The sequence below is a fragment of the Castor canadensis genome, chromosome 2 (assembly GCF_047511655.1).
Source record: "Castor canadensis chromosome 2, mCasCan1.hap1v2, whole genome shotgun sequence".
Classification (NCBI taxonomy): domain Eukaryota; kingdom Metazoa; phylum Chordata; class Mammalia; order Rodentia; family Castoridae; genus Castor; species Castor canadensis.
This window is the reverse complement of record NC_133387.1, coordinates 100,713,092-100,721,790: the sequence shown is the minus strand read 5'-3', so window position 1 is coordinate 100,721,790 and position 8,699 is coordinate 100,713,092. Positions and strand designations below refer to the sequence as shown.

Here is an 8,699-nt window from a genome sequence, read left to right as displayed (position 1 = left end):
AGAGGGTCATTGTAGAGTTATTCTCAGCACCCAGTACTTTTCCTGGGAAAACGGTTATGATGGTAAGTCGTCATCAGAACGATTTGGTTTTAGTGCTCAAGACCATAAAGCTGCGTTATATAAAATAGTGTTTCCTCTAAAAATTATGGGGGTTTTTGGATAAAGCAACATCAAACAGAAATTTCTGAGATCGGGAACAGGAAACGAATGATTCAGCAGGCTGGATTTCACCCAAGGAGCTGTCTCCACAGCTGTAGAGAATAGCTACAAAAAGTTCCAGAGGACTTGCCTGGTACCATTTGAAAAAAAGCAGCCAGGCTGGGAACCACAGAGAACTCTCTGGAATGTGATGAAGGGCAGTTGGAAAGCCCGGCTTGGACTCCCTAGAAATATGTCAGCCTGGTGCGCTGCTTGACTTGAGTATCTTCTAACTGCCTCTGAATCCACATTTGGAGTTAGTCCAGGGTAACACGGACCAGGGGAGCAAGTGAGTATCTTCCACAGCAGGAGCGACAAGGTATTTGTTGTGCTCCAAGAAACTGAAGGGATGATTTACTGTGGAAGCTGGCTCTGCTGTGCTGTTTCCCAAAATCTAATATAGTGCTGGTTATCTGGCAATGACTGCCTTTGGGCAGGACTGGGGTGGAAGCTCAGTTACTGCTGACTCATTTATGTGCTCTCTCTCTCTCTTTTTCTTTCTTTCTTTCCTTAAAGAGAACTCAGCACTCAGGCTTTGGCTGCTCTCATGCAATATCCTCCAATGATTGTCACATGTACAACTCTGCTGAGTTCATGGAGTACCACTGTGGAAGAAATGGCCCCGGCAATAAGATTGTAGGCCTGCCATTTGAAGAGAGGAAGGAGTAGCATTTCAGTATGTCTTTTTGAACACATATGTACGGTTCAGTAGGAGAGCAAAAACCCTTTTAAATCCTGGGAGTCATTTCCAGTGCTTAGCCATTCCCCAAACCTGCCCTACACTGCCTTCTCCCACCACCCCAACCTGCTCACCTGTGGCCATTCTGCTGGGTGCCTAGTTTCTTGTAATAGACCTTAGTGGGTCTGTCTCCATATTTTACACACTCCCATCCATCCCTCATCCCACCCTCATCTTAATCTTTCTAAAACATGCTCAAAAATCTTCTGAAGTATCTGCAGTATCTTTGTAGTATCTGGTAAGTCTTGTCTGGGTCTTACATGTGTTCTTTTGTATTTTATACATTCCTGCAGCTGCAAACATCTTTTCAAATTGAGCTGGGGTATATATGCAGAAACACATACGTGCACATATGTGACATAAGTGATATCACTTATACTTCTCTGTCATATAACACTTTTGTCAAAGTCTTCAAGCAGAGGACAAGAGGTGATAACTACCGTATATTTTTACAAGGACTCGTAAGCCCTAAAGGGATTACTGAGAGATGGCCAAAGTGATGTTATAAGTCTGTATCCCAAACCCCAAATACAGTGGGGAACGTCTAGCTGTTTTAGTTTGGCACTCCTGGCTCAATGAGAAATACAGAGATTCCTCCTCCCTCATGCCAGGTAAGAGGGACTCTAAGAAAACCACATATGAAAACTGGGGATCCCTAAAAGAAGGGATCCTGACTTTTCCTCCTTGGTGAGGTATTTACTGAGCTGTGGTGCCTGCAAGCCTTCTTTAGGGCTGCCAGCCTAGCAGAGGGAAGGTTGGTGGGTGAGTTCTCAGAATAATTGCGTGTGTGATGACTTGGCCAAGACTGAGTTAATCAATTTCATTTATCACTTCTTTAAAAAAATCTGCTTTTTTGTTTTACTGAAAAACAAACTTGTGCTTCTCTTTGTCCTTTTCTGTGACCTGCGCTATGGTTTAAATGTTTGCATCTAAGTTTAGTTCGAGAAGAATTAATTTAGAAGGTAACACATATGCACAGGAAATTAATGTGAGTCAACTCCCTGTATAGCTATCCTTATTTCAACCAGCAAAAACCCTTGTTCCTTCCTATTATTGCTTGTACTCTCTCTTCAACAAAATTAGAGATAAGAGCAAAATAGTTTCTGCTGGGTATTGAGGGGGGTGGGGGGGAGAGGGAGGGGTTGGGGTAGGTAAGGGAGGGGGTTGGGAGGAAGGGGGAGAAATGACCCAAACATTGTATGCACATATGAATAAAAGAAAAAAAAAAGAAAAGATGTGAAACACACACACACACACACACACATAAATAATAATAAATAAATGCTTGCATCTTTTCCCAAAATTCATGTTGAAATCCTAATGCCCAAGATGATGGTAAAAAGTGGGGGCCTTGGGAAATGCTTGGGTGATGGTATTAGTGCCCAGGAGCAAGCTACCCTTGTCCCTTCTACTATGTAAGGACAGAGTGAGAAGATCTCTATCCATGAACCAGAAAGCAGTTCCTCACCAGAAACTGAATCTTCTGGTGCTTTAATTATGGCCTTCCCAACCCTAAGCCCTAGACTGTAGGAAATACATTTCTGTTGTGTATAAGCCACCCAGCCCTTGATACTTTGTTACAGCAGCCATAACTGACTAATACAACTTATTTCCATGTAAAATCCGTACCTCCCAATCTCTACTTATTGAAGGTTACTTATCTTTGCTTGCCAGCTCAAGTCCTGCCACCTACCCTAATGACCCATTTTTATTTCTTGTTAGTGCTTAATCATACACTCTGATGTTGTGTCTCTTGACTGCTGTTTCACTTTAAGCTCATGACCAACACTGCTATTTGCCTACAGAAGCTGCTACCCACTACAAAGTGTCAGGTACATCACTCTCTAGCTTTTCTTTCTCTAATTACTAGAATATCAGAGTCCTGGACAATGAAGGGAATTCTTTTGCGAGCAATTCACTTGGACACAAGAGAAGATGTCCCTCTATGTCTTTTTTCTGAAATGATTTTGTCTATATGTAGCAATGTGACTGTAGCAGCTATCTTTTGACTGTAAGGGGAGATATGGTCCATGCCTCCCCTCAGGAAGTGGAGTGATACATCCATCCTTCAGGAGACAACAATTTGACAGAGAAATGTTAACATAAGGGATTATTAACTAAACAGGGATTCGATACTAAGGGATAAAGAGAACTCTAAAGAATATAGAAATAGTCAGTCAAGGAACAGCCAGACCTTTGGAGCTGACATAGAGTATTTAGGGAAGAAACAAATCAAAAAGAAAGCCCAACACCACAAGACCAAGATTCAGAGCTCATTGCAGCGTGGCTGAGGCCTCTGGATGGTGGGTGGTTGGCTGAGGCACCCCAGGACAGGGCTTACAAACAGGACACTGTCCATTGGCATGCCAGCAGAACTTGCTAGGAAAGCACCCCTTGGGCACCACCAAGAAACACAGGGTAGTTGCTACAGGGTTAGAGATAAAACCTTCCAGGAAGCTTCCTGAGATGCAGGTGGAACTTGCTGGAAAGCTGCCCTCTGGGACGTCACCAAGACATGATAAAGTGTGGCCACATACTCTTATGGTGGCCACTGTCATTTGTGGAGTCATTGCAGCGATCTTGTGGACCTCAGGTCTGTTGGGACCCTGCTTGCTTATTCTTTGGTGGATTTTTCTGTTCTGGTCCTCAGGTACCATCCAGATGAGAAGTTAAGCTCTGGCAAGAACGAGAAAACTGAGAGGGAAGCACTTGAGATGAAGACAGTTCCTGAAGCGGCATCTTTGGAAAGGAGTTCTGATGCAGGGATTTCAGGGATTCTAAGAAGCCTGTGTATCCCCATGGGATGCCACCCCCCACTCTGAAGACTGGCCGGGTTGTCTGTGGGTGTGCCTTTCTGCTTGTCTTCCTGCTGGCGATTCTGTGCCTGATCCTGGTCCAGCGGCCTCAGCGTCTGTTCTCTGGAGACACAGTTTATATAACACTGGCTGTCGTGCTGTTGGGGTTCATTGTTGGGATGGTGGTTGTCATCAGGAGACAGCCTCAAAATTCTACTCCTCTGTACTTCAAGGTCCCTGAACTGCCTGCCCTCTCCTGCTGAGCATTTTTGTCAACTTCTATCTGATGATGCAGATGACCACTGGGACCTGGGCCCAGCTTAGAGTCTGGATAGTGATTGGATTTGCTATATATTTTGGATATAAGATCCAGCACAGCCTGGAGGAGAACAATCAGCAGCCACCAGCCAGCCTTGTATATTTGTGCAAAAAAAAAGAACTCAAATCAAGTGACTGACCTATGCTATCCAGGAATAAGATGGTATACCTAGAGTAAGTATATTCTGATGTTCACACAATGGCAATGTGACCTACTAATGCATTTTTCGTAATGCATCCCTGTCACTAAGTGATGTATGACTGAATTATATCTAATATTATTGATTACTCTTGGAACCTATAATAACATTTAAGCAGCTACTTCTCTCCTATGAATTATAGGAAGCATCTTCCTTTGAAAATCAAATACTCCTTATTTTCCTAAGTCAAAAGGAGAGTTGTAAAAGTCATATTAGTACCAAACTACCATGTTAATGACTGAATAAAGTTTTGGATCTTCTTACTAGAATCGCCAAGCAATTCAAGGTTACAGGCAGAAGGCCAAATTTCTGTGTTTTATCTCTGAGCTTAGCTTTCTGATGTTTCAAATAATTCCCTGATCTTCCCTGCCAGGGGAGATGCCATATGTGCTGCTGCTAGGAATTTATGGCCCAGTATCTCCTGCTGTATTCAAGTCATCCTTTTTGGGAATTTTGGCAGCTTTTGCAATTTCGTTCTTGCTGCTCCACAGTTCTTGTCCTGGGACATGTCTTCTGTCTTCACGGTTTCCCAGATTTTGTGTTCTCCTTTTTGGTGGAATCCTTTTTTTTCCCAAGGCACATTCTTTAGTAGCTTCTTACTGGGTGTATTGAAAGTAAATTTTCTGAAAAAAAAAGTACATTTTATAAATTCTTGCCTATGTGAAAATTTTATTTTGCATGTATACTTAATGAATAGTTTGTCTTTTTTGTTGTTGAGTATAATTTGCATACTATAAAATTCATCCTTTAAAAGTTATATTATTCAACTTTACTACATTTTTATTAAATTCACAAAATTGTGTCACCATCATCCACTAATTCTAACACATTTTCATTATTTACTGGGAATTTAACTTTTAGGTATTTATGCATGAAATCTATGAAAGTTTTTGGGAGGAAAGACTACACTTCATACGCTTGATGAGTGGTGAGCAGGAGAAAAGGTAAATGAAAGTCTCAAGACTGCTATTGTTGACCTGATGGAGTAAGACACCATTTTGGGAAAGCCCCTGTGGTACTAATCTGTGGGAAACCATAGGAGCTATGGGTGCCCCAACCAACAGCGGTAAGAAGCCAAGACCTTCAGTCTAACTACAAGAAAATGATTCTGCTAACCGCCTGAGTGAATTTGGAAACAGACTTTTCTCCAGCAGGTCCTCCAGATGAAAACAGAACCTTGGAAATCCATTGATTACACTCTTGTGTGATCTTATGCAGAAAAAACACAGCCAAGCTACTTCTAGAATCCTGACTTGTAGAAATTGTGAGGTGATAAATGCCTGTTATTTTAAGCTACTAAATTTGTAGTAATCTGTTAACACTGCAATAGAAAACTAATACATCTGGCCTCAGCATCTTCCAACTGTTGCTCATTTCAGCAAGAGCTAGTATACAGTGCCCAACCTTCATTCCACATTTGCAGCACCAAGAACAGGCCTCACATCACAAATTGAAGAGAAGTCACCAAGCTGTTACGGATTCCACTCCAGCTTTGGAAGAAGTCATTATTCCTTGCATTTCTTTGAGGAACAAGAGTCTGAAGGTCCAAAAGCAAAATTTCAAGGTCAGGACGAGTTGAATGTCTTTAGGAGTCTTCCTTCTCACATAGAAGCTGAGGAATTCAAAGTGGATCCTAGCACTTCCATTGCTAGGGCAGAAAATATGAAAGAGATAGCAGGTATCATTTGTTATAATCCTGTCTTTTGTTTCGTCTCATGTGGGTTCTATGCTTTGCCTTAGTGTTTGTTTGTTGTGATGGTTAGGAGATAGATAGGCAATTGAAGCCCAAAGACTTGATGGACAATGACTTGCTGGAGTACACAGAACATCAGATTTGGAGTCAGGCGGATTTATGTTCACATCCTAGATCTGCTACTTCCTGACCTCAGCAGTTACTTCATGTGTTCGATTAAGTCACCTTAGATGAAAAAAAATACAGCTGAAGTCTCTTTTAACTTTTTATTGTGATGAGTAATTAGTCACATGAAAGCACTTAGGACTAGGATGAGGTGGCATTTAGTGCATGCTGAACTCCCTTATAAATGTCCTGCTCTCAACTTGCTCATAATCACAGTGTTAGCGACCCCTAGAGGTAACACCATTCAAATTTTTTTTTTTTTTTTTTTTTTCCAATGCTTCTGGGCAGTTCGTGGCCCAGTCATGATTGTGGCTTTGGGCAGTCCAGTTTACTGGGCTCACAGGGAAGATTGGCAGTTCATATAACTTTGGGGTAAAACCTGTACCATGTGCTTTGCAGCTAAGCAGAAAACAAATTGATTTCATTTACCTATTGGAATTTGCTTTTTGGTATTAAGCTCTGCTGTTCCCTAGCTCACAGGAGTCCCCTAGGCAACATGGCATGAGACTCCACCTGCTACTTTGCTCCTGTTTGCACTTGACCCTGTCTTGTCATGGCTCTCAAATTGGATGGAACATGATTAAACATTTGGTGGCAGTGTTTCCACAGCTTGAATTTGACCTTGTTCCAAGGGACCCTTTTATACTTCCCATAGGGACACATTTTTCTTAGTCTTTATTAATAAGGTTTTTGGGTAGAAGCAACACAAAAAAGAGCACTGAGATGGGGAAATAGTTGGAGGGGCTACAGGAAAGCCTGCGTATTTGGAAAACAACAAATTCTTATTAGAGTGGCAACCAGTGAGAGACTACAGAGCTAGAAAGGAAACAAATAGAATAAATCCTGTCGGCTGGAGGAAGAAGTTTGAAAATGAGGGTATTTTAAAAACAATTTAATTAACAAAATAAACACCATTACCAATAGCATCAAATGCCTTTCTGTGCTTATCACTGTTTCTATTCTCATCGCTCTCCAGCTGAGTATTCACTATGAGAAGTTTGCAGTGATGAATCACTTGTTTTGGTATGGTTTTGCCTCATGAGGATGCTTTCCCAAACAAAGATATTGTTCTGCTTCTTATAATTTTAAATTTTACATAAATGGAACCTATATTTTTTGGCCACTGCTTTTATTTTGTCAGCTTTTCATTTTCTCCCTTCATCCATTGGTGTGTGCAGTTGTAATTGTTCTATTTCACCATGAATACTATAAGACCACATGGCTGTAACCATGGACATTTGTTTCCAGTTTCTATTATAATAAGTAACTGTGTTGTGGATATGTTTGCCTATGTCATGTTGGGCATACCTACCAGAATTTCTCTGGGACATTTACTTATATGTAAAATTGAATTTATGGAGTAAAATTGCTGAACCATACACAGTGTGCAAATCTACAAATTTAAGAGAGATGCCAAACTAGTTTCCAAAATGATTGCACCAATTTATACTATCAAAAAACAGACTATGAATTCAATTTTTCTACATGTTTCCTATCATGAAATGTTTTCCAGTTTTTGAAATTTTGCCATTTTGAGGGGATACAAATTTATATTGCATGATTTAATTTCCTTTGGCTCATTATGACAAAGTTAATCAAGGTATCATTTGTTAATTTGTTATATTTCCTTGTCTATGAAACCCCTAATTGTATTTTGGCCCGTTTTCACATTAGGTTATATTTTTCTTATTGATTTATAAGTTTTTTGTATATATTAGATAATATATTCTTGATATTACACATTAAAAAATACATTTGCCCAAATTATGGCCTGTCTTTTTATTTATTGAAAGAAAAAAAATTGAAAGAAAATTTATTTTCTTTTGATTTTTGCTTTTTGTATTTTTTTACTGAATCTCTTCTTACCTGGAGGTAATAAAGTGACCATATTCTCTTTTAAAGTTATAAAATTCTGTTTTTTAAGTTTTTAATGCACCTGGAATTAATTATTTCACTTGGTATAGATTATAGGATCTTATTTACTTTTTCTGAGGTCATTCTATTGGCCAAGCACTATTTATATTTATTTATTTATTTATTTATTTAAATTTTTTTATTGGGCTGGATGGGGGTTCATTGTGGCATTTGCAAAAGTTCTCAAAATATATCATACTTGCATTCCCCCACTCCTCCATTCCTGTTTATCCCCCTTCCCCCATTCCGGGAATACCTTCAACAGGTATCATTTTTCCATTTACATACATGTGTACACAGTATATGCACCATATCTCCCACACCCTTTCCTCTCCTCCTCCGCCCTCCCAGTGGTACTAACCCTCCTCCCTACCAGGCAGCACCTGTTCTATTCTATTGTTCTCTGATTTTTTAAAAGAAAAAAAATGACATTTTTGTTTGTTTAGGATAGCTAATCAGGGAATTTCCTGTGACATTTCCATGTATATATGTATTACAACTGAATTGGTTCATCTCCTCTGTTTTTCTTCTTTCTACCTTAGTCCCCTTCATATGGTGATTTCATTCTTATATAGAGAGTACATCAACCATATTCATCTTAACTTTCTTCTTTTAACCTCCCCCCTCTCATATGTGACCTCCCCGTTGTGTGACCAGTGTTTCATAATATCGCTGCC

General features: G+C 40.0%; 1 long non-coding RNA gene across 1 annotated transcript; it reads left to right on the top strand.

Annotated features, from left to right (window-relative positions):
• The first annotated feature begins 222 nt into the window (after positions 1-222).
• LOC141417381 (uncharacterized) lies at positions 223-7,862 on the top strand. Its single transcript, XR_012441921.1, has 3 exons — positions 223-487; positions 3,588-4,224; positions 5,112-7,862. It is a non-coding gene; the product is annotated as an uncharacterized lncRNA (long non-coding RNA).
• The last annotated feature ends 837 nt before the right edge of the window (positions 7,863-8,699 follow it).